A 27017-nucleotide genomic window follows, 5' to 3' on the forward strand; every position below is an offset into this window, starting at 1 on the left:
GAATTTTTCGTTAATTATTTAATTATTTAATTAAATAATTAAAAGGAATTTTATCCAAAAAATTAATCAATCAATCGATCTTTGACCAAATCCAAATCCAAATCCAAATCCGAAGCCGAACCAAGCGAGCGACGACGACGACGGCGCGAGGCTTGACTTCTTCTTAACTTTTTAAGAGCTAGAAGAAGAGCAATTATATATATACCCATCAAAAACCTTTTCTTCCTCCAATATGGGACAATGTCCCTTTGCCAAGGAGGGAAACTCAAATATTTTATTTTTCCTACATTTCTCATTCACCCTCTTTAAGCTATACAAGCTTAAAATTCCAACAATCCCCCACATGAATGGGGAATGGCTATAAAATAAAAGAATGCACGGACGCGTGTGTATTTTACATGCAAGAATTAATTACATCTAGATAAGTAGGTTTCCCTTTGAACTTTCCGTATTGAACTTATATCGGATATACTCGGTCAATCGATAGATTTGATATCCTTGAACCGTCGAGCTTTGTTGTATACCTAGACAACATAAGTCACACAATCAATCCTTAACCATCTATGGTTCTCACGGTTGTGTTCGTTTCAGTCATGAACACCGCCCGGTTTCATGAGTGCTTAGAAAATATGCCTTTACTTTCATTCCCCTTGAAGCGGCTTACACTTCACACTCGCATAGGTGATTTCTAAATGTGTAATCCTATAGACACACTATCTGGTCATATCCTTCCAGACTTAGCAAATCATTAAAAACCTTTAAGCTTTGTTGACTCATCAAAAAGCCTTAATGCTTTACCTCGATTTCTGAACATTGTCTCCATCACGAGAATGGGTTGAGTTATTTGACAATGTTGAACCGTCATTCATAACTTTGTTTGATCTCTTTGAACCTAGCTCGTGGGATCTCCAGTCTGCTAGGTAGAGTTACCGCCATGATGACTTGTCCTAGACCTTAACCCCATTCTCTTTGATAATCTTTCAACTGCCTCTCTAGATAGGCCTTTTGTAAGTGGATCCGACATGTTATCTCTTGACTTTACGTAGTCAATTGTGATAACACCACTAGAGAGTAGTTGTCTAACGGTATTGTGTCTCCTTCGTATATGACGAGATTTTCCGTTATACATAACGCTCTCTGCCCTGCCTATTGCCGCTTGACTATCACAATGTATACAAATAGGTGCTAAAGGTTTGGGCCAAAATGGAATATCTTCCAAGAAATTCCGGAGACATTCAGCTTCTTCACCGGCCTTATCTAAAGCTATGAATTCAGATTTCATTGTAGAACGGGCGATGCACGTTTGTTTGGATGATTTCCAAGACACTGCTCCACCCCCAATTGTGAAAACATATCCACTCGTGGATTTAACTTCAGATGATCCAGTGATCCAATTTGCTTATATCCCTCGATCACGGAGGGATATTTGTTATAATGTAAAGCGTAATTTTGGGTATGTTTGAGATACCCCAAAACTCGTTTTATTGCCATCCAATGTATGTGATTGGGATTACTTGTAAACTGACTCAGTTTACTAATAGCACATGCTATATCTGATCGCGTACAATTCATGATATACATCAAACTTCCCAATACTCTTGCATAGTCCAGTTGTGAGTCACTTTCACCTTCATTCTTTTGAAGTGCATAACTCACGTCAATTGGAGTCTTGACAATTTTGAAATCCAAATACTTGAACTTGTCAAGTACCTTTTCAATGTAGTGAGACTGTGATAATGCTAGACCTTGTGGAGTCTTGTGAATTCTGATTCCTAAGATCACATCAGCAACTCCTAAGTCTTTCATATCGAATTTGCTAGCCAACATGCGCTTAGTAGCATTTATATCTGCCATGTTTTTGCTCATTATCAACATGTCATCAACATATAAACAAACAATGACTTCATAACCTGGATTATTTTTAATGTAAACACATTTGTCGCACTCGTTGATTTTAAACCCACTTGCCAACATTATTTGGTCAAATTTGGCATGCCATTGTTTGGGTGCTTGTTTAAGTCCATAAAGCGACTTAACAAGTTTGCACACTTTCATTTCTTTACCAGGAACCACAAAATCCTCAGGTTGTTCCATGTAAATCCCTTCCTCTAATTCTCCATTTAAGAAAGCTGTTTTAACATCCATTTGATGGATTTCAAGACCATACACGGCCGCTAGTGCCACTAACACCCTAATAGATGTTATCCTCGTTACTGGCGAGTAACTGTCAAAGTAATCAAGGCCTTCCTTTTGTCTATAACCTTTGACAACAAGTCTTGCCTTATATTTTGTCAATAGTGCCATCAGCTTTCACTTTCCGTTTAAAGATCCATTTCGAACCTAAAGGCTTATTTCCCGGAGGAAGATCTACCAATTTTCATGTATGGTTATCCAAAATTGATTGAATCTCACTATTGACTGCCTCTTTCCAAAACGCTGAATCAGAAGATGACATAGCTGCTTTAAAAGTTTGAGGCTCATTTTCAAGCAAGAATGTCACAAAATCTGGTCCAAAGGAAGTAGATGTTCTTTGACGTTTGCTACGCCTTGGATCTTCTATACTTGGAGTATTTTCCTTTGGTTCTTCCCGAGGTCGTTTAGGTCTTTCACTTAACGACTCACATTCAGTTTTATATGGATAGATGCTTTCAAAGAATTCAGCATTATCTGATTCCATTACCGTATTAACGTGAATTTCGGGGTTATCAGATTTATGAACCAAAATCCGACATGCTTTACTGTTTGTAGCATATCCAATGAAAACGCAATCAACAGTTTTTGGTCCGATTTTAACCCTTTTAGGTAAAGGAACTTGTACCTTTGCTAGACACCCCCACACTTTGAAATATTTCAAGTTGGATTTTCTTCCTTTCCATTTTTCATATGGAATGGATTGTGTTTTGCTGTGGGGTACTCTGTTGAGTATTCGGTTAGCTGTAAGGATAGCTTCGCCCCACAAACTCTGCGGTAATCCGGAACTTATTAATAAAGAATTCATCATTTCCTTTAATGTCCGATTTTTCCTTTCCGCAATTCCATTGGATTGAGGTGTGTAAGGTGCAATAGTTTGATGGATAATTCCATATTCTGAATATATTTCTGCAAATGGAAATTCATATTCTCCACCCCTATCACTTCTAATCATTTTGATCTTTTTATTCAATTGATTCTCCACTTCATTCTTGTATTACTTAAACGCTTCAATTGCTTCATCCTTACTATTAAGCAAATAAATATAATAATATCGAGTGCAATCGTCAATAAAAGTAATAAAATACTTTTTTCCACCTCGAGATGGTGTCGAATTCATATCACAAATGTCAATATGAATTAAGTCTAAAGGATTTGAATTCCTTTCAATAGACTTATAAGGATGTTTTACAAACTTAGACTTAACATATATTTGCATTTTGATTTATTACCCTCGAATTTAGGTAATACTTCTAAATTAATTAACTTCCGCAAGGTTTTGTAATTGACATGTCCTAAACGAATATGCCATAAATCATTTGACTCCAATAAATAAGAAGAAGCTGAAATTTAATTCATACTGTCAACAACCATTACATTTAGTTTGAAGAGGCCCTCTGTGAGGTAGCCCTTTCCAACATACATTTCATTCTTGCTTACAACAACTTTATCAGAAACAAATACACGTTTGAATCCATTCTTAACAAGTAAAGAAGTAGAAACTAAATTCTTCCTAATAGTAGGAACATGAAGAACGTTGTTGAGCGTTAACACCTTGCCAGAAGTCATCTTCAGGAATATCTTCCCATAACCTTCAATTTGGCTGTTGCAGTATTTCCCATAGAAAGATCTTATTCGGGACCAGCAGTAGAGTAAGTCACAAATGCTTCCTTGACAGCACAAATATGTCTAGTGGCTCCAGAGTCAATCCACCACTCCTTCAGATTTCCAACTAGGTTGCATTCCGAAAGCATTGCACACAGATCATCAATGTCATCATTCTTCTCCAATATGTTGGCCTGTCCCTTCTTCTTATACTTTTTCGGGAGACGACAATCAGGGGCTTTGTGACCAGTTTTTCCACAATTATAGCAGTTGCCCTTGAATTTCTTTTTGTTCTACTCCTTAGTCTATCCAGAAGACCTCTTTCTCTTCTTACTTTTTGGAGCAGTCTCCTCAACGATATTAGCTCCCATGATTGTTGAATTTCCACGAGACTTCTTCTCGGCTGTTTTGTTGTCTTCCTCAATCTTGAGACGAATCACAAGATCTTCCAACTTCATTTCTTTGTGCTTGTGCTTAAGATAGTTCTTGAAATCTCTCCACGAAGAAGGCAATTTTTCAATCATTGCAGCCACTTGAAATGCTTCATTCACGACCATACCTTCAGCAATAAGGTCATAAAAAATAAGTTAAAGCTCCTGAACTTGGGTTCCAACAGTTTTGTTGTCTATCATTTTATAGTCTAGAAACTTGGCAACCACGAACTTCTTCAAGCATGCATCTTCAGTTTTGTACTTCTTCTCAAGTGCGTCCCATAATTCTTTCGAAGTATTCATCGCACTTTACACATTGTACAAGTCATCCTCTAAAGCGCTTAAAATATAGCCTTTGCAAAGAAAATCTGTCTGCTTCCACGCCTCAATAATCATGAATTTTTCGTTGTCCGGCATGTCCGCAGCAGGCACTGGAGGTTCTTCACTAGTGAATTTCTGTATACCAAGTGTGATAAGCCAGAAGAATACCCTTTGCTGCCATCCTTTGAAGTTGGCTCCGGAAAATTTCTCCGGTTTCTCTGTCGGTGGAACAATAGTCTGGCTTGACGAGGCTATCGTCGTTGCCGCAACAGTCGCAAAAAAAATTTCGTTATCAATTGTCATTTTTTACTGTATTCAACAGAAGAGTTTAATTAATGGCAAAATAAGAACAGTAAACAATACTGTTATTAACAACAAACAGCATGTATAATAAATAAAACCGAAGTTTTTATATACTGTTTCACAAAAAATGATGAAGTTTTTATGTTCTTCAAATCATTTTCTGAATTTCAATACTCTGATGAAGTTTTTATATCTTCAAATCAGAATAGTAAAATTTAGAAGGAGTAGAAAACCACACAGGTATTAATCTCCACAAACAAAATACAGAATATAATAAAATAATTTCCTTAAGATTGTTATAAATCTGTATTGCTGTAATAAACAATTAAATCCATTAAACTTTCTGAAATATATAAACAAAACAGAAAGTTAGTAATACTTGTTTAACGAAATAAATTCTGGAAAAACAGTATAGGAATAAATCGAGCCCACTGAATACACAGTGTGTCCTTAAGAAAATTATTCCCCTCAAGTACCCGAGGTGCTGGAATATATCTTCTCAGGATAGAACGATTTAACCCACCAAAGGGTTGGTACCAAAACGCCGGTGAGCAACGAGCCACTCGAAGGCTGTAAAACACACTGGAATTTTTGTGCAGAAGAAGAAGAATAAGATCAGAAAATTTCGTAAGGAAAAATTCTGGGAGGGTCATGGGTTATTCCGGATTGAATTTTTCGTTAATTATTTAAATAAATAATTGAAAGGAATTTGACCAAATCCGAAGCGAGCGACGACAGCGCGAGGCTTGCCTTCTTCTTAACTCTTTAAGAGCTAGAAGAAGAGCAATTATATATATACCCATCAAAAGCCTTTTTTTCCTCCAATATGGGACAATGTCCCTTTGCCAAGGAGGGAAACTCAAATATTTCATGTTCCCTACATTTCTCATTCACCATCTTTAAGTTACACAAGCTTAAAATCTCAACACTGCAATTCAATCACACCTTAGTATAGTTTTCAGAATTCAATCACACCTTAGTATAGAATTCAGAATTCTAACAATATTCTAGACAGACGCCTTTAGGTTAAAAAAGAAAAGAGAAGTACAGAAGACGGTCGCCTATCTAATCCAATCGTGTGTGGAATTCTCAAATACTTCAAGTTGCACCAACTACCTGAAAATGCGAGACTGTGTCTACCTATCAAGATATTATGGGACAGAATGTAGTAGTAACAAATAGAGTACAAAATAAATTAAGAAAAGAGAACACTGGAACTGAAATCTATCAAAAGATTTTGCTGATTAATAATGCAACTACTTCTTTTTCATAATAACTCTAAACTCAATGATGCAATGCGTCTGGGTTCCGCTACTTAATTAGATTCATTTCACCACACAAATTCCTATATTTTCACGGGCCAACCCCAAATAAATATTGTTAGAAAAATGATTAATAAAATATTTAAAACTTGACAGTCAATACGAAACACACACTAGCAATGTATGGTGATGCTTTTAATGATCAAAATCAATAAACAAAGCGAAGCAAGAGGAAAAAATCAGTTCAATTTTGCCACCCATACTATATACATTAATTAATCTTTTTTTCCCCTCAGAATGCATTAATAATAATTCCCAATTATATTTAGCTTGCGGACAAATGGACAGGACCATGCATTTTCTGGGTTCCTTAAATATTTGCTTAAAAAACTATAACTGAAAGAAATAACTGTTGGAAATAAGAATTGGAGAAACTTTTAAATATTAACGAACACAATTTTTGGTCACACTCTATTTCTAGCTTCCCACCAAATAGGCAGAGAAAGTAACAATTAATTGTATCTCTAGAGATTCAAACACAGCTCATAGCAGTCTGGACAAATCCCGTAGGAGTCCAAAATATCTTCAGGAATATTATATTCTAGGAAATTATAAGCTGCTACATATTACATTTTAATACTTTAAAATATAGAGCAGCCCAATGCTAATAAAATATTCTTTATTAAAAAATTATCTAGAATCTGATAAATAATGGAGCAAATGTGTGAGGAGGAAGATCTTGGGTTGAAATATCTGGAAAGACTAGAACATATACTAGATCAAGAGTTTTTCTTCTTCTTTTTTTGCCCATTACGTCAAGAAAAGGGTTCATTATTTCGAACAATATAATTAATACTCCATCAATTACTTTTTAGCTGAAGAAATTAAGAAAACACGAAAAGGAAGATACTTTGGTGTTTTTTTAATTGTTATATTATGTCACATTAATATCATCATTACCCATTTTTGGCCGATGGGATCGAAAAGATGACATTGAACGCTACAAATAAATATATAAATAATATGTAATAAGTACATTATAAAGGACTTGAGGGGACAAGGACACGGGCGGAGCTAAAAGCATGGAGAAATTCATTAAGTATATACCAATATTTCATTTAGAACTCAATTATTAGAACTAAAAATTATCGTTTTAAAATTCAAAACTCATAAAATTAAAATTCTGGCTTTGATTCTCGACAAAGAGTCAAGGACCATGTCTCCCCCCCAATAATCTAGAATTTTCTTTTAAGATTATTTCTAGATGTTTGTACAATTATTTCTAGATTATTCCATGGTCAGTTCACAATTTAATATCGTCAAGCAGTCTCCAAGAATTTCTATTAATTACTGTACGACGACTGACTCTTTGGTCTAGCGGCCCATAATAATAGTTAATGATAATTCACGTGAAAATTCTGGAAAAAGAAACCAATGGATGCTCTTTAACATAATCAGTTGAATTGTAATGGCAAATAAACTCTCCCTGGCAAATAGGTAATCAGTTTTAGCCTCTTGCCAACCAAATCCATCATTAATTTGTAGTTTCTACAATCTTCTGCTAGAATTGCATTCAATTGATTTCTTACTTCTACAAATAGTGCAAAATTACTAGCAAACTAAAAAAATGGGATTCAGAAATTTCGATGCCCTTTTCAAGAGAGAAAGCTTATAAGGAAAAAGCATGCATGCAAAAAGAAAAGTAACAACGCCAAAAAAAAAAAAAAAACACGAATCTAATGTTAAAATTTTGTCCTGATTTCCATATTATATCTGGATTTTATTTTTCTTTAAAGAAAGGTAAAGAGTTTACCATAATTGATTTTATTTTTCCTAAAAAGAAAATATAGATATCTTCTATATTTGACAAATCCCTTTCTTGGAGAAAAATGTTGTGACCTCTATAAATTGAGTATTCCTCGTTCATATACAATAACAATATATAATACCACAATGTAGTCTTTAAGAGAGTCCTCTTTAGGGGAAAAATTTATTCTTTTGATAAGTTTTGTTTCTCTCTTTCATATTAGTAGATTGATGTAGGTTAATTGACCAAAATCATATAAAGTATATTATGTATCTTTTAATATAATTCTCTCTTTAATTTGTTGTCTGAATTATTATTGCCAAAGTTTACTTTGTTACCTTCCACGTGACCCTTGTTATCCCTTGTTATTTCGATACTAACGTTAAAAGAGAAAGTCTTTTATAGGAAGAATATTTGGTGCATTATCATTGTGGCTTTAAATCTAAGTGATAAATATTATCAGGTTGAAATCAAGAGGTTACAAGTTGAATACGTGAAGGAATATAGTGAAAGTAGCTATCTGTGATTCTATGCTTGCGTGGTTAGTACGTGGTAGTGATCAAACCGTACTATAAAATAAAACTTGGTATAATAACTCGAAAGATAGATCAACACTTGTTAGTTGTTATATATAACATGTTAAATCGCACTAACAATATACATTGTTACACGGTTAATGTATATAATAAAACCTAAGAAAGAAATAAAGAGAGAGCGAATGGGAGACAGAGAAATTGGATTTCTTCATGTCGTTGTTTCATTAGCTTATAATTCAGTTTCAAATGTTTGAATTTAATTTCCTTGGAGCCCATGAAAATGAATTTATGGGAACAGTTTGATGGCCACTCAAAAATAGAATCAACATTAATCGCTTTCCTTCGTGGTTAAGACAAACCATGTACGAAACTTACTAGAATCATCAGTATTTATTTCTAGGAAGAACCATTATTTTCTTACATGCATGCCCCTACCACATTAATAAATTTACAACAAACAAGTAAGTTGTTATTGCATGTTAACATTCCAGAGGTGGAATTCTGAGGAGTTGTAACATGAAATATATATAAGGAAAGTGACGTAATAGATTAAGATGGCCTGCCTTAACTACTGGTTGATATTGATATTTCATCTTAATATTACTAATTATGAATTGTACAGTGCAGTATTCTAGAATTTGATTGCTTCATTTAATACTTTATTCACAGGAAACAGATCACTCATTCTTCCATTGAGGATAGGTGCACCAACAAAATTTTAAACAGTCACATATTTGCCGCATATCTACTGTTTAGGTGACACCAACGAGATCCAACTAAGATGAGAAATTTCGTGTCGCGGGCAGATGTATCGCAGCAGAGTATTCGGGCGGGTAGAGGGCGCCCAAGAGGGGGAGGCCGGCCCGTTGATATGCTTTCTATGGTGGGGCTGAGACCGTTGCACCTGATGATGTCATTACAGATATGGTTTCGATTGTGATAGAGGGGCATCATTCTTATTTTGATTTGGTTCTGCTTATCGGGGTGAGTCCTCTTATCTTGCTTCACATATGGGTGAGTTTCGTGATTTTGTACTCTGCTTATGTGTTTACCCCTGTTGGAAGATTCTATAGTGGTAGCATATGTCTATCGTTTTGTTTTGTTTACTATTGAGAGCTATGAGGCTAGAAGTGACTTTCTGTTATCCATTACGATAGGTTTTGATGTGATTTCGGGGTGGTTGATTATGATTTGTGATTTAGATGCTCTACCGGTGTGGGAGTTCAGGATGAGTTGTGACTTTGTTATCAGAAATTGAATTAGTGGGAGGCTCTGGTTGGTATGATGTATATTCTACTTATGATTCAGAGCTGAGGATGGGACATATGATTTGATATGTTTGAACCGGGCTGCGGTGGAGTTATATTAGGATGAGATCCTTGTGATTTGTTCATATACTTAGTTCTCCCTTGTAGAATTAGTTCGTAGTATGCTCCTGATAGAGAGTTGTGCCTGTCAAGCTTGTTTGATAGTTCTTTCCTGTGTTTCCTTGTATATTCAGTCATATTCGTGTTATACTTATTGGGTTTTAACTTATGAGGTGTGTGCATAGGTGACGTTAGATGTGACTTGTTGATTCGGATGAATAGTTATGAGGTCTTCATGTTTCTTGCATCGTTGTCAGTATTGTGAAGGTTTCAAACAAAGTTCTGGCGGATATGAGGTTAACTGTCGGTGCTGGATTTGATTATGAGCAGCTATTATGATCAGAGATGTTGTTATGGACATATGTGTGATGTGTTAAGTCATGTGGTTGTACCTGGTGGGTGTAGGCATGATTTGTTGCAGCTGGTTGAGCCTGATACCATGTGTCAGTGTGGGAATCGGGCCTTTTGGAAATGATTAGAATGTGAGAAATTTGGTTCTAAGGTTATCGGTATGGGTGGAAGAAATAATTTTCAGTCGGGATGGTGTCGACGAGCTTATGTGGATTGGGATGACGTGGGATCGCCCGCAATTATATGTGTGGTAAGTTCATTCAGTGATTTGAGGACTTCAAAATGGTTTTTGGCACGTTCGAAAACGAACGTTTGTTTAAGAGGGGGAGGATATAACGACCCGACCAGTCGTTTTGAGGATTAGCATCCCGTTCGGTGGCTTAAGGTCTCGAGCAGCATCGTATTATGTGTTATGACGTGCGTTCATGGTCGAGTTAGGATTTCGGATGATACGAAATTGATTTGGAAGAAGGATTCTTGCTTTAGAAGCTTAAACGGTAAGAGTTGACCGGAGTTTGACTTTTGTGTAAACGATTCTGAAATGGCGTTTTGATGGTTCCAATAGCTCTGTATAGTGATTTTGGTCTTAGGAGTGTGTCTGGATGTTGATTTAGAGGTCCGTAGGTCGTTTCAACATGAATTGGCAAAAGTTGGAAAAATTGAAGATTTTGAAAAGTTTGAGTGAGAGTTGACTTTATTGATGTCGGGGTCAGATCCCGATTTCGGAAGTTGGAATAGGTCTGTACTGTCATTTATGGCCTGTGTGCAAAATTTGAAGTCAATCAGAGTTGGTTTGGTATGAATCGGTATTAGTTTTAGAATTCAAAAGTTCATAAGTGTAACGACCCGGCCGGTCGTTTTGACTATTGCAATCTTGTTCCCTCATTTACTGCTCAAATTGTGAATTACAGTTGTTATTTGGCTTACCGGGGTAATTGGTTTGGGTCCGGTGAGGTTTTGAAATGATTTGGAGCGCTTAGTTCCAAGGTTTAGAATTTAAGTTGAAAAGGTTGACCGGATGTTGACTTATGTGTAATGACCTCGGAGAAATTTTGCTAAAGAAAATTAAGGTTTGGTGGTGCCGAGGTAGATCAATTAGTACAAAGATTATAGAAATTTCTCGCGGCGAGCTTGCTCGCCGCGGCTCGGACTTTTTGGGTTGAACAATACACCGATATGTAAAGGAAAGTTTTGTCGGAAAATGGTCATTTCTGCGACCACTATGCGGTCGCAGAATCACTCTGCGGACCGCATAATGGTCGCAAAGTGGATCAGGAGAGGGGCAAGATTTGAGGAAAATCTGCGGTGCACTATGCGACCGCAGACCTGTTTTGCGGTGCATTATGCGACCGCAGAACAAGTATGCGGGCCGCATAATGATCGCAGACCAGGTCATTAACGCCCAGCTTTGGAGGCCAAATTATGCGGCCAGTATGCGGACCGCATACCTGTTATGAGATCGCATATGCGACCGCATAACTGTGTCGGAGCTTCCATTCTTTTTAATTTCTTACCCGACCCAACTTCGATTTATAGCCCTTAAAGCTCATTTTTTAGCCAAAATCTGATATTTTAGAGAGAGGTGAGAGCATTTTAGAGAGAGAAAGTGAAGACTTAGTCATTTATCCATTAATTCTTGTTCAAGGTTTGAAGATTTCACAAGGATCTTGCTAGGGCTTCAAAGAGGTAAGAATTTCTTTTCCTAATTCTTCAATTTCGGGTTTGGAGTAAAGATGGGTGATTAATAGTATGATTCTTGGGTGTAAGATTATTATGTATACATACCAATAAGGTTGTGGAAGAATTGTTAAGTTCAAATGGGTAAGGATTGGGTTGAAAATGGTAGAAATCTTCATAGACTTTAATTGAAGATTTGAGGGTCGAGTTGATGTCGGATTTTGGTGAAATTTATATGGTTGGACTCGTGGTTGGATGGGCGTTCATATTCTGTAACTTTTGTCGGGTTCCGAGACATGGGCCCTATGGGCGATTTTTGAGTTAATTTTGGATTTTATTGGAAAAATTAGTATTGCCTTATGGAATTAATTACAATAATTTATATTGACTGATTCAAATTAATTGTGGCTAGATACGAGGCTTTCGGAGGCCAATTCTCGTGGCAAGAGCATAGCGGAATAAATAATTACACGGGTTGAGGTAAGTAATAATTATAAATCTGGTCCTAAGGGTATGAAACCCCAAATTTTGGTATCATATGATTATTTTGGAGGTGGCGCATATGCTAGGTGACGGGCGTGTGGGCGTGCACCGAGGGGATTATGACTTGGTCCGTCCCAGAAAACTGTAAAGTTGAATAATTTATTGTTAGCTATATGATCTCTATTTGTTGAAGAAATTTGACTATAAATTATGTTAGAAATCATACCTAGACTATGTTATAGTATTGTTGAGACCCGTAGAGTTCGCGTACTGGTTGAATTATTTACTAATTGATGTCTTGTACTCAGTCATGATTTTTCTTGCCTATTATACCTCAGTCTTTCTAGATATTTGTTGATATACTATGTTATCTTTGTTTGGGCTGATCTTTGTGATTCCTGAGAGCCCGAGAGACTTGAGAGGTTGAGGACTGAGTAAGGCCGAGGGCCTGTCGGTGAGATAAGGATATTATGGCATGTGAGTTGTCCGTGCAGGATATTATAGCACGTGAGTTATCCGTGCAGCACATGAGTTGTCCGTGCAGAACGTGAGTTATCCGTGCAGATTATGGCGCTTGGGCTGTAGGAGCCCATCCGGAGTCTGTACACACCCCCAGTGAGCGTGGGTACCCATTGAGTATGAGTGCTGAGGGCTGAGAGCCGAGTGGTTGAGCTGTTGTGATAAGTTGAGTGATTGTTGCCTGAGAGGCTGTACTTGCTTTACATTTGTTGTTGCACTTGGTTGCTATCTGTCATTGTTGTAAAATCTCTGAAAGAATTTATATCCGGATTACTTTGAATTGAACTGTATAAAATTAATTTGACTTAAACTGCCGGATTTGGCAGCATATTTATTCTTTATTGGAACTACTGAAAGTGAACTATAACTGTGTAGCTCGTCATTATCTTCAGTTCCTTAGTTATTATTGTTACTTGCTGAGTTGGTTCTACTCATACTACACCCTGCACTTCGTGTGCAGATCCAGGTGTTCCTGAACATAGCGGGTGTTGATCATTTCGCGCAGTTGACTTTCAGAAGATTTTGAGGTAGCTGCCGTGTTCTGCAGACCTTGTCTCTCCTTCTCTATCTCCTTATTTACTGTATTTGGTCTCAGACTATTATATACCGTATTTTTTCAGACTTGTACTCATATTAGATGCTGATGTACTCAGTGACACCAGGTTTTGGGAGTGTTGTATTGGAAATTACTAGATCTTTGGTATTGTATTAAACGTTACGTATAAAATTTAAAGGAAATCGTTGGTTATTGATGTTGTCGACTTGCTTAGTACTGAGATAGGCGCCATCACGACAGGTTAGAATTTTGGGTCGTGACAATAAGTTTCTTAGGCTTGAATCGATGCACGATTCATGATTTAGTATTGTTAGAGGCAATTTGAGGCTTCAATCAAGTTCGTATCATATTTTGGGACTTGTTAGTATACTTGATTGGGGTCCCATAGGGCTCGGGCGAGTTTCGGATGGGTTTGGATTGTGCCGCGCTCTTATTTGATATTCCGGCGTCGTTTCTTTTGGCATAAAGGGTATCATATTGTGCAAACGACCTTTGATTTATGATTCGATTGAACCATCAAATCCGTATCGTAATTACAGAACTATAACAACAATAATCGTCGCATTCCGAGGTCGTATGAGAAAGTTATGCCCATTTCCGTGTCGAGAAAGACTGTTATTTTTCTGGTATTTGAGGGAACACAAGCAAATTGCAGGTGTCAAATGCAATTTATAAATCTTAGGTGTCAAATACGACTTTCCTAGAGAGATTTCTAAAAACGGGAATTTTACCATTTTAATCATATTTTGAGTTGTAGACTTCGGATTTGGGCGATTTTTGAGGGGTTCTTCACGTGGTTGTTTGGGGTAAGTGATCTTTACCCGGATTTAATTTTATTTCATGTTTTTATCTTTATTTTTATTATTAAATTAGTGAATTGAATGGAAGAAAATGAAAGTTTTGTAAAATCTTTCAAAAATGTAAAATAAGAATTTGAAGGGCGGTTCGATATCAGAAAGTGATAAATTTGTTATGGTTGGACTCATATCGGAATGGATGTTCGAATTTTAAAAAATTTATCAGATTTTGAGGTGTGATCCCGGGGTTGACTATTTAGTTTTAATTAAAGACTGAAGCTTTATTATCCGGAATTATTTCTTATGAGTTTTATTTATGATTTGAAGTTATTTTGGCTACATTTGAGCCGTCCAGAGGTTGTTTCACTCGAGAAGGCCATTTTAAAGTATCGCTCTAGCTTCTTTGAGGTAAGTATCTTGCCTAACTTTGTGTGGGGGAACTACCCCTTAGGATTTGAGTCATTGGTGCTAATTATGTCACGTGAAAGCCGTGTACGCGAGGTGACGAGTACGTACTCGGGCTTATTTGAGGAAATTTGACCGTTTAGGGATCTTAGGTTCATATGTTCATTAGATGTGAAGTTGTTTTAACATGTTAAATCCTCCATTTACTAAATTCATCCTTATATGTCTTATTTGGAATTGATTGATTCATGTTCTACCTTTGTTGCCAATTAAACTCTTATGTGCCTTAATTGAAGTTGTTGCCTCTTTATTGCCTTGTTGCCTTTCCCGTAGTCGCTTAACCTTAATTGAAGTTATTATTATTTCTTTCGTAATTGCTTAGCCTTAATTAAAATTTTGTTATCCCTTTCATTATTGACATATTCTTGTTTGGGGTCATTGATTCATGTTATCTCTCTTATCGTCGAATTGCACTTTTATGGAATTATTGTTACATATTATCTCTACCTTGTTGAGCTATTCTTGTTGAGACTATTATTCTCTATTGTGTCTTTCTTTGTGAGATCGTTCTTCCATTTTTTTGTGTTTTGAAGTTTTTGTGTTGCTTTACTTGCCGTACTCTTGTGTTATCGTTGTTGTTGTTGTTGTTGTTGTTTTGGTTGTACTCAGTGTTCTTGAGCCGAGGACTATGCGTGGATGTGGTATTAAAAATATTTTGAGGAAATATTGTGGCATATGAGCACATGTTGTGAAAGACATTTTATTGTGTTGTTATATTTTGGCACACATGGTATTGTTGAGAGGATTGCCGGGGTGTTCGCACGTGTGTTATCTGTACTGTTATTATTATTGATATTTGCACATGCGGCGTGACAAGGTGGGCTATATATGTCGGTTTGCGCATGTGGCAAGACAAGGTAGGAATATTATTGTGCGCATGCGGCGAGACAAGGCGGGCATTTACCTTATTATTACGCATGTGGCGAGACAAGGTGGGCTATGTCGGGAATGATTTGTGATGACTTGTGATGTCCTATGGGCATTGTTATTGTTGATATTTGTGTAGTGGTGTGCCTACTTTCTGTGAGTTATACATTGTACATTTTGTAATGACCGTTTTTTATGTGCCATTCATTATCTCTACTCTTACTTGACTTGAATTGGGATAGAATACTTGCACAAACGTACAGGTAATTAATCACCCATATCGGTTTAAGAAGATGAATCCTAATGTTATTGACTATTTACATGTACTCCCGTTTACTTGCCTTTTGTGTGGGAGTTGTTATATGGGCACGTGAGTTGTCCGTGCGTCACTCTCTTGGCACGTGAGTCGTCCATACGGTTATGAATTGTAATGTGGGCACGAGATGTCAAGTGATTAGGGTTCACGAATTGAGACCCGTGAAATGTGACTATGAGGTGAAGTACCTCGGAAAAATCTTTGAACAAATCTTGTGTGGAAGCGGTTGCTCCTATTAAATTATTACTTGTTCCCTCTACTTGGTTTCACCAGACTTTAACTGTATTCAGATTACTCCACGGCGTTATTACTTGTTTGTTTCCCCTACTGCTAATTGTTGCTCTTAGTTTCCTATTACATGCACTAGTTGGTATTGTTATCATGCTTAGTTTTATTCTGATATTGTTCCCTATTAGTTTCACATTCATACTTGTACATGTTATTTGATCCAGTAGGTGTCTTGACTGTCCCTCGTCACTACTTCACTGAGGTTAGTCTTGATACTTACTGGGTACCGCTGTGGTGTACTCATGCTATGCTTTCTGCATATTTTTATGCAGATCCAGGTACTACGGAGTTGTTGATTATTAGTTAGTTGTTCAAACTTTATTGTGGAGACTCAAGGTATAGCTGTCGTCACGTTCGCAAGCCTCGGAGTCACCTTCTGATATTGTACTTGTACTGTTTATTTCTATTCCGAAATAGTTGTACTTAGAAGGCTTTCTAGTAAACTCAGTAGAGCTTATGACTTGTACTACCAGTTTGGGGATTGTAAGCTTTGTATAGAAAATTTATGTTTATCTTTAATAGTTTTTGGTTGAGTTTGCTATTAATTCAGTAAGTGTTAGGCTTACCTAGTCCCTAAAACTAGGTGCCACCACGATATCATACGGAGGAAAATTGGGATCGTGACAATAAAAAATACGTTATTAATTTGTAATATATAGAGATAAGAATTTAAGTTGAAATAACAAACCAACCTTCACAATATTAACTAGTAAACAAACTTTGTCTTTTCTTCTGGTTTTTATTTATCATCGAAGAATGTACAATAAAAAACAAAAACCCAAAAACTCTGGAATTAGACATAATTAAGGCTCCTAATCTCCCGCATCCAACCAAACAAACTAATTAAACTACAACTCAATTTGCTAGGAATAAAAGTTTATTTTGCTTAAAGTAAGGGTGTGTTTGGTACGAAGGAAAATGTTTTCAATGAAAAATATTTTCCTAAAAAATAAGTGGTTTTATCATTTATTTTTCCTTGTTTGATTGGTGGCTGGAAAACTTTTTCCGAAAAATATTTTCTAGTATTTGGTTAGAGAGTATAAAATATTTTTAGGAAAATAACTTTTTATGTTACTTTCCTCAACCCACCTTCCCCAAAAATTCTCATATTTCCTGTACACCCTCCCCCCCACCCCCACACCCCCGGGGACTCTATTTTCTTTAAGAGTTTAATTATTCTTTTCAAAATTCACACAAACCAAGGAACTAATGTGCTACTTTACTTTTTCACACAAGAACAAAGTTAAAATTTGAGCTCGATAACTAAAAGGATAATACTTTATTTTGTTGAAAAAGAAAGTATTTTTTCTACAACATGAAAGGAAATTACTCATTTTGTTGAATGAAAGAAAATATTTTTTCTACATCATGAAAAGAAAATACTTAGTTTATTGAAATGAGAAATATTTTTTCTACATCATGAAGAGAAAGTACTCGTTTTGTTGAAACAAAAGAAATTATTTTTTCTATATCATGAAAAGAAAGTATTCATTTTTTGAAAAAAAAAAAAATTTCTATTCTAGGAAAAGAAAATACTTAGTTTGTTGAAATGAAAGAAAATACTTTTTCTACATCATAAAAAGAAAGTGTCCGTTTGTTGAAATGAAAGAAAATACTTTTTGCTACATCATGAAAAATACTCATTTTGTTGAAATGAAAGAAAATACTTTTATTACATCATGAAAAGAATATACTCATTTTGTTGAAATAAAAAAAAGTACTCTATCTACAACATGAAAAGAAAGTACTCTTAATAATATTTTTATTTAGGGTGGGTGGTGGACGAGGTTGAGGTGGTAGAAACATTTTCCCTCTTTTTGATAGGGAAAATATAGTATTTTAGCGTTGGGTTCAATTGAACCCATAACTTTCGAAGCAGAGTAAAAATTTATGTGTAAAAATTCAATAAAATTGTAAAAATAGTATATATGAACCTATAACTTTAAAAATATAATTGGTTCAATGCTAAAACCCTTAAATGTTGAACCCATAGAGTTTAAATCCTAAATCTGTCACTGGTTGGGGTGGGGTAGGTGGGGTGGTGGGCATGGGTAATAGGGTGGAGAAGGTTGAAAAGGAATTTTGAAAAATATTTTCTCTCCTTTTGATAGGGAAAATATTTTTCTCCAATTGGAGGAAAATGAGTTGATGAGGAAAATATTTTTCAAAACATTTAAGCCAACCAAACATGAAAAAATTAAAAAATATTTTCCTTCATACCAAACACACCCTAAATATATATATAATTTTTGCATTACTAATTCATGCATTGATAGTTTAATACTCACTGTATTAAAATTTATGTAGTATTAATATTAGTCTTGTCTCTAAACCAAAACAATACCTAAATGTAAAAGTTTAGTTTAAGCGTTCATGCAATTTTTCAAACGAATATATGACGTGAGCACCTAATTTTTGACTATATTTAAATTTTTATCATCTTCTACTATGTAAATATTTTCAGAAATTTAATATATATTTTTAGCTTTGTTATACTTTTTTTTATATAGGGTAAAAATTAATAATAATTTAAAAGTTCAATTCTTACTATTAGTATTATTTTTATTTTTATTTTTATCTTTATTTTAAAATAAAATAAATTAAAAAACTGAAAAACAAATTAATTTTTTTTTAAAAATAATTTTCAGATAGGAATAAAAAAATAGGAAAAGTATAAATATAGAATTAAAAAAAGTAAAAGTAAAAGTAGGTGGAAATTGTTTAATAAAAAAGTAAAAAAAAATGAAAAATTAAAAAAATAAAAGTAAAATAATGTGAAAATTTAAAAAATGAAAAGTAAAAGAAAGTTGGAATTAAAAAATAAAAGTAAAGGTAGATGAATTTGTTTTTTTTAAAAAAAAGTAAAAGTAAGTGGAAATTAAAAAAAAAGTAAAATTAAAAAATGGAAAATTAAAAAATAAAAGTAAAGGAAAGTGGGGAATTATGTTTTTTTTTAAAAAGAAGAAAAATGGGAAGTGAGAATTCTTTTTAATTAAAAAATTAAAAACAAAATCTGAAAAATTCCGAAATATTTTCTATAAATAAGGGAGAGAAGAAAGGAAAAAAGAGAGGGGAGGGATTTGGAGAGAAATGTTTTTGCTTGTTCTACGCTAAGGAAAATTCTATTCGTGTCATTCTTTCTTCGTCTTTCTTTCGAAAAAACCAGCAGCTTCACCACCCCAACGGCTTTCTTTCGAAAAATCCAGCAGCTTCACCACCCCAAAACCACCAGCCCTTAACCACTTTTGAGCCATCATTAACCCCAAAAACAAATAGCCACTAAATCATCAATTTTGCAAGGTCGATTGAGGTTGCAAGTTGAGATTTTTCGCTCGATTTTTTCGTGGTCCAAAGGGTCCAGTTGAGAGCTATCCGATCATTGAGTGGTTGTAATTTAAATCCACAATCATCAATACAAATGTTCACTTCTCTTTCTATTTTGTTTTCTCATTAATGTTCTGGGTCACTCTGTTTTAATTTAACTTTGAGTATGATATGGTCGAGTTTGCATCTGAGTATGCTAAGATTAATTTGTTCTCATGTTGAGTATTTGTTAAGATTAATTTATTGACCTTTTGGTAGTTCATATGGTTAATTTTATTGATGAATATGTATTAATTTGTTACTTATCTTGTTTATTCAATGAAGTAATGGCTTTCCATTTTAGCATGCTTTAATTTCATTTTGATCTCCTATCTTAGTGACTAAATTGGTTCTGTCCGTATCTATCTATTCTTACCATAAATTTAGTCTAGTTTTAAATATTGGTTAGCAGTAAAATTATAAGAGATTAGGTTGGGCCGTGATTGGTATAAGACTTTAATTGGACTTCTCTAGCGTATTTATGGGTTAATTGTTGCACAGGACCAAAAAATAAATAAACATTCACAAGCTAGCCAACTTTTTCATAATTAATTTACTTCATTTCCTCCACAACAATATCCATACCCCATGACCTTACAATAATCTCAAAATTAGTAATTGAATAATATTCGAACATCGTAGCTTGCTTTAGGCGCGATTAATAATAAATCATCGTGACTATGGGTACGGTTCCTGTGACATAGTCATGATACGTAAACCCCAATTCAAGTGTGCGTTCACGCGACTTGACCATAACTTCAAATAATAATAAAAATAAATATGTTGTAAATCGCGGGTGCATTTCACGTGGCGCGGTTTGCAATGTGTACCAAAACGACAAGTGTAAGACATCGTAGCTTGTTCAAATAAATTCCATAATTACTAAAAGCGGTTAAGCAAATAATTAAAATTGGTCAAAAGGTAAAATGCACAATAGGTTTAAAACATGTAATAAGTCAGATATTTGGGCCAAGTATTAATTGTTAAGAGACCGTGCTAAAACCACGGAACTCGGGAGTGCCTCACACCTTCTCACGGGATAACAAAATTTCTTACCCGATCTTCTGTGTTCGCGGACTATAAATAGAGTCAATCTCCTCGATTTGGAATTTTAAAATAAACCGGTGACTTAGGACACCATAATAATTATCCCAAGTGACGACTCTGAATTAAATAAATAATCTCATTTCGAATAATATCACTTAAATTGGAAAAACTCCCCTACCCCTATCCCTCGGAAAAAAGGAGGTGCGACATATGCATTACTAATTCATGCATTAATACTCACTGTATTAAAATTTATGTAGTATTAATATTAGTCTTGTCTCTAAACCAAAACAATACCTAAAAGTAAGAGTTTAGTTTAAGCGTTCATGCAATTTTTATAATTTCAAAGGAATATATGTTCGATTAATGTATTTTCGTGAAACATTGAATTTTGTATTTCGTCTTTAAAAAAATAAATTAAAGTGAATAATTTCTTCAAACAAACAAGGAATACAAATTTACCAGAAACATTTCGCATTTCGGTAATAAAATACTCCTTTGAGAAAGGGAGAATGAACGTACTAGGAAAAGGGCAGACTATAGCTTTCCTAATGGGCCAAATGGGTGTCTTAAGAATTTATTAAAGTGGTTGTTTAAAAAGTACTTACACGTTAAGCACCCTAAGGGCAAGGGAGCAATCAAAACCAAATCACCACTTGCTTTAATTATACTCCCTCACTTTTATTTTTAGTTGTTCACTTTTGACTTTATACTTTTTTTAAAAAAATATATAAAGTATATATTTTATAATTTTATCCTTAATAATGATTGTATTTTTAAAAGTTTTGAGAAATAATTCGAAAAATAAATAGTTAATAGTAAGAGTAAAACAAGATAAAAAAATTATTTTTTAATTAATTAATGATAATGAATAAATAAAAATAAAATATATTTTTAATATAATGAACAAATAAAAGTGAACAAAAAAAATTATGTTAGTTGTACATTTTTAGGAGTATGAATGTTAATGACATGCAGACCCAAGTAGCCACGTAAATTTTAGACCTTATCCCGTGAAACCAGGTGAGGCATGATGTGGCGCTCAATCTTCCAAATATTTAATACTCTTTTCTTCTTGTTGCAATAGTTGCTAAATAAGACTGGTCTTAAGTTCAATGATCATTTTTGCTCTATGATTTAATGATTTTTAAAAAATATTATGGCTTTGGATAATAATATCTAGGTTAATAAAAAAATGCAATTAAAAGTTAAAATATTTATAACTAAAATAACTACCGTCCATAGGTGAGGAAAATAATTTTGCCCTTTGATAAAAAATGTTTTCCAGATACTTTTTGGTAACTAGAATTCAAAAAAATGAGTTTTTTTTAATGAAAGTATTTTCTTATAAAATGACTTTTATCTATCAAACACATCCATTTAAAACAGTCAAATGATGTACCTCTATCCATTTCTCCGGTTAGATACGTATCCAACTTTTACTAGTATATATATGTACAAATGCACGACGTTTCTAAGTTTAATTAATGATTGGTCCATCGTTACACTGTATAACAGTCCATTTATCAAAGTTTTCGAGTTGTTGACTTGTAAAGTAAATTAAGCATCAAAGTTAACTTGAATTTTTTTAATAGTTTAATTATGTAAATATTGTTTACATTGTTAATGCATATGCAACTTAAACTCTTTTTTAGTTAACAAACAGAGCGTGCTGATTATATCATATGTTGAAAGCTGCTTTAATAAGTTGTATGGGCTTATGGCCGCAAATTCTGCCATCAGCTATTACTATTTTAGAACTCTGCATATCTGCTTTTATTTAAGTATTTCGTATTTTTAAATAAAATTGATCAACCATTGACTTGAGAGATCTTTTTTCCTTTTTCCTTTTTTTCCGTAGGAAAAAGCTAAAAAATATAGTTGGCAGGTAAGACTTTTGTTTATACTTACGTCGAGGTGTCTTTTTTTTCTTTTCTTTTTACTTCCATATAATTTGATGCATGCATCAATTAGTTAATCATTAACATCTTTTAGTTTGATAATGGTTATGTCAACATTTGATCTGTCCAAAAGAAAGACAACTGCAGCCCAAAATAACTGTGCATTTTAGAAATAAGTCCAATGTCCCCCCCTTTTTTTTTCTTTATTAGAATGCAAATGTATACTCGAGAGGGCAAATTTCTCCCATTCCGAACCCTTCCACTAGTCAACATGTAATTAAATATACGGAAAGTACTTCGTTGTACTCAGATATATATTTGGATCAATTCAAACAATTTAACTTTAAAAATCACGAATTGAATTGAGAACAAATATATTTAGTTTGTTGCTAATAAATGTATTTAATATATATGTTTGCCCCTTACATTAAAGGGCAGTTAATTTTGTACCTCATTATAAATTTTGAATAATATGTTTAATCTCCCAGGAAATATTTAATTTTATATGTAAGAGATTTAAATATAACACATGAAATTTTTATAGGATCACTTTCTTTTATAAAAATTGTAAAGGATTATTTTGAACTATTTCCTCTTACAATACCACGTCTAACTATGATGTATCATGTATGCACGTGATTATTATTTATAGAGATAAGGTTCAAGTTGATATAAAAATACAAGAAATTGCGTAAGTTACCCTAACTAAATAATATTTAAAAAAATATTCCTACAACTGACACTAATCTGCTTTCCCAAAAATGTCTTCAATCTTTCTGAAACTTAAATACTGGAACGTCTCTATAATTCATTTTTCTAAACACTTCTCCTTATTTAGAAGATTCCAGTTTACCGTTTTCTTTCTTTTGACACAAAAGCTAAACAGGGCTGAAAAGCGAAATATCAGAAGTTCTATTAAGGATAGACTTCTCTTTTGTATAATCATATCATCCAAATTTACCAACTTAATTTTTGAAGAGCATCATCATAGTTCAGCTGTTCGAATATCATAATTAATTAAGACAAGTCCTAGTCATATTTGAGCCATAATTTAAATAAAATTTTGAAACTTTTTTTTCTTTTTTTGTTCGTGTTTGGCCGAACTCCTTAGCTAGGTGATGGCGGATGAAGAAGTGAAAATGTATAAAGAATTTGGCAATAACTGAAGCAGTGAAGTTTGTTTCAGTGGGCAACTGATCAGAGAATCCTGTTCCAAAGATAAATATTTATTCAAAATTTCATATTTATTTCCAATTAAATAACTTTTAATCTTAAGAGTTACAAATTATATCAAAATATATGTTATTTAATGATGATAATTGAGGAGTATATATATTCAAAATGGTTAAAGAGCTTTTGGGAAGAAGTTATTTTTTTTTGTGCTTCTGCACATTCATGGTCCCTCCTAATATCTCTGCATAAATCTTCCACATAAAATACACTGTGATCTATTCACCCTTCACCAAACCACCACTTTCTTTAATTCTCCCAATTCTTATCTTAAAAAAAGGAGAAATTAAATCCAACAGCCAAAAAGAAATGAGAATTGGATAAAAAACTACTTACATTTTTGTTTTTCTTCCCGTGCGGTAAAACATGGCAGTCAATTGAATTATTATATTAGCAATAGAGGACAAGAAGTTTTTTTCCTACATGTCACGATAGGCGACCTCTATGACGTGGTGTTCCACGGCACAGGTATTGTGGTTGTTTATCTTGCTAACTGTTATAAAATAAAGATTATAAAGTAAAAATAAGTATAGGGAAAAACTGATATATTATTCAAATTTCAAACTTATATATATAATGAACTGGAAACTCCTCTATTTATAGAAGAAAGGAAGTAGCTGCGATGCTTTTCAGGAAGCAGCTGCAAGGCTTTTCTTTAGTTGCTTGTAAGTTGTCTGCATGAGCTGCTTGCAACCTGCCTGTTTAATAAGAAACTACTGCAAATCATTTCATTGAGCTGCTTGCAACCCGCCTGCATCAGCTACTTGTAGATAAACTTCAACAGAGTACTAAATGGATAATCTTCTTCAGAAAGATTATCTATAGTGGAGTAATAAATGGGCATCCACAATAATTATTTTCATAACACTATCCCTTGGATGTTCATTAAAAGGTATTGTGCCTCGTTAAAACCTTACTAGGAAAAATTCAATGGGAAAAATCCTAGTGAAGGAAAAAGAATACATATTTAGTAATACGCATTTCTAGCTGCCTCATTAAAAATCTTATAAGGAAAACCATGTGGGAAAAAACCTTAGTAAGGTAAAAAGAGTACATCACGTATTTTACTCCCCCTGATGAAAATATTGTTTCAAATATTTGAGTCTCTGCATTCCAATCGTGTATACCATCTTCTCAAAAGTTGAAGTTGGCAAAGATTTAGTGAATAAATCTGCCTGATTGTCACTTGAACGGATTTGTTGCACATCAATGTCACCATTTTTTCTGAAGATCGTGTGTGTAGAATAATTTTGGTGAAATGTACTTCGTTCTATCTCCTTTTATAAATCCTCCCTTCAATTGGGCTATGCATGCAACATTGTCTTCGTATAAAATTGTGGGTCTTTTCTCACATTCCAAACTATATTTTTCTCGAATAAAATGAATTATTGATCTCAACCATACACATTTCCTACTTGCTTCATGAATAGCTATTATTTCAGCATGATTTGAAAAAGTAGCAATAAGCCAATAATACATTGCTTTGTGGAGCGCCATGATATGATAGTACCTTCACATATAAACACGTACCCGGTTTGAGATCTAGCTTTATGGGAATAAGATAAATAACTTGTATCTGCATAACTAACAAGATCTGCACTATCTTTGTTAGCATAAAACAAACTCATATCAAGAGTTCCCTTTAAATATCGCAATATATGCTTAATCCCGTTCCAATATCTCCGTGTAGGAGAAGAACTATATCTTGCTAGTAAATTAACAGAAAATGCTATGTCAGGCCTTGTAGCATTAGCAAGATACATTAGTGCACCAATTGCACTGAGATAGGGTACTTCAGGACCAAGGAGTTCCCCATCCTCTTCTGGAGGTCGGAACAAATCTTTATTCACTTCAAGTGATCGAACAACCATTGGTGTACTCAATGGGTGCGCTTTGTCCATGTAAAAGCGTTTTAAGACCCTTTCTGTATAGGCAGATTGATGGATAAAGATCCCGTCTGCTAAATGTTCAATCTGCAAACCAAGACAAAATTTTGTCTTTGCAAGATCTTTCATCTCAAATTCTTTCTTAAGATATTCAGTTGTCTTTTGGAGCTCTTCTGGAGTTCCAACAAGATTTATGTCATCAACATAAAAAGCAAGTATAATAAATTCTGAAGCTATTTTCTTTATAAAAATACATGGACAAATAACATCATTTATGTAACCCTCTTTCAGCAAATATTCACTGAGGCGATTATACCACATGCGCCCAGATTGCTTTAAACCGTACAAAGATCTTTGTAATCTGATTGAGTACATTTTTCGAGATTTTGGATATGCTTCAGGCATTTTAAATCCTGTAGGGATTTTCATGTAAATTTTATTATCAAGTGACCCGTATAGATAAGCTGTAATCACATCCATTAGATGTATTTCAAGCCTTTCACATAAGGCTAAACTGATGAGATATCGAAATGTTATGGCATCCATAACGGGTGAATATGTTTCTTCGTAATCGACTCCAGGTCGTTGTGAGAATCCTTGTGCAACAAGGCGAGCCTTGTATCTTTCAACTTCATTTTTATCATTCCTTTTTCGCACAAAAACCCATTTATGATCAATTGACTTTATACCAGTAGGTGTTTGGACTACTGGTCCAAAGACCTCTCTTTTAGCTAGTGACTTCAATTCCGATTGAATTGACTCTTGCCATTTTGACCAATCAGATCTTTGTCGACATTCTTCGACAGATCGGGGTTCAAGATTCTCACTATCTTGCATAATGTTAAGTGCAACATTATATGCAAAAATATTATCCACCACTATTTCAGATCGATTTAAATTAATTCCATCACCAGTAAAACTTATTAAAAGTTCCTCACTCACTTGAGTCTCAGGTTCATTGATTTCTTCAGGAATCTCAGAACTAATCAGATCTTGGGTCTCTTCAGGAGATCCCTTCATAATATCATTTTGATCATTTGTCAATTTTTTTTCTCTAGGATTTCGATTCTTAGAACCCAAAGGCCTACCACACTTCAGGCGTGCTTTAGGTTCACTAGCTCTCATGCTAGTAGATGGTCCTGTTGGGACATCAATTCGGATAGGCACATTCTCTGCAGGGATATGTGACTTAGTTATCCTTTTCAAATCAGTAAATACGTCTGGCATTTTATTTGCTATATTCTGTAAATGGATGATCTTCTGGACCTCCTGATTACATATAGGGGTACATGGATCAAAGTGAGATAATGATGAAACTTTTCACATAATTTCTCTTTTGATTTCTTTTTTCTATCCCCCTAATTGTGGGAAATTTATTTCATCAAATCGACAATCTGTAAATCGAGCAGTAAATAAATCTCCCATCAATGGTTCAAGATAGGGAATAAT

The sequence above is a fragment of the Nicotiana tabacum genome, chromosome 17 (genome assembly GCF_000715075.1).
Source record: "Nicotiana tabacum cultivar K326 chromosome 17, ASM71507v2, whole genome shotgun sequence".
Lineage (NCBI taxonomy): Eukaryota > Viridiplantae > Streptophyta > Magnoliopsida > Solanales > Solanaceae > Nicotiana > Nicotiana tabacum.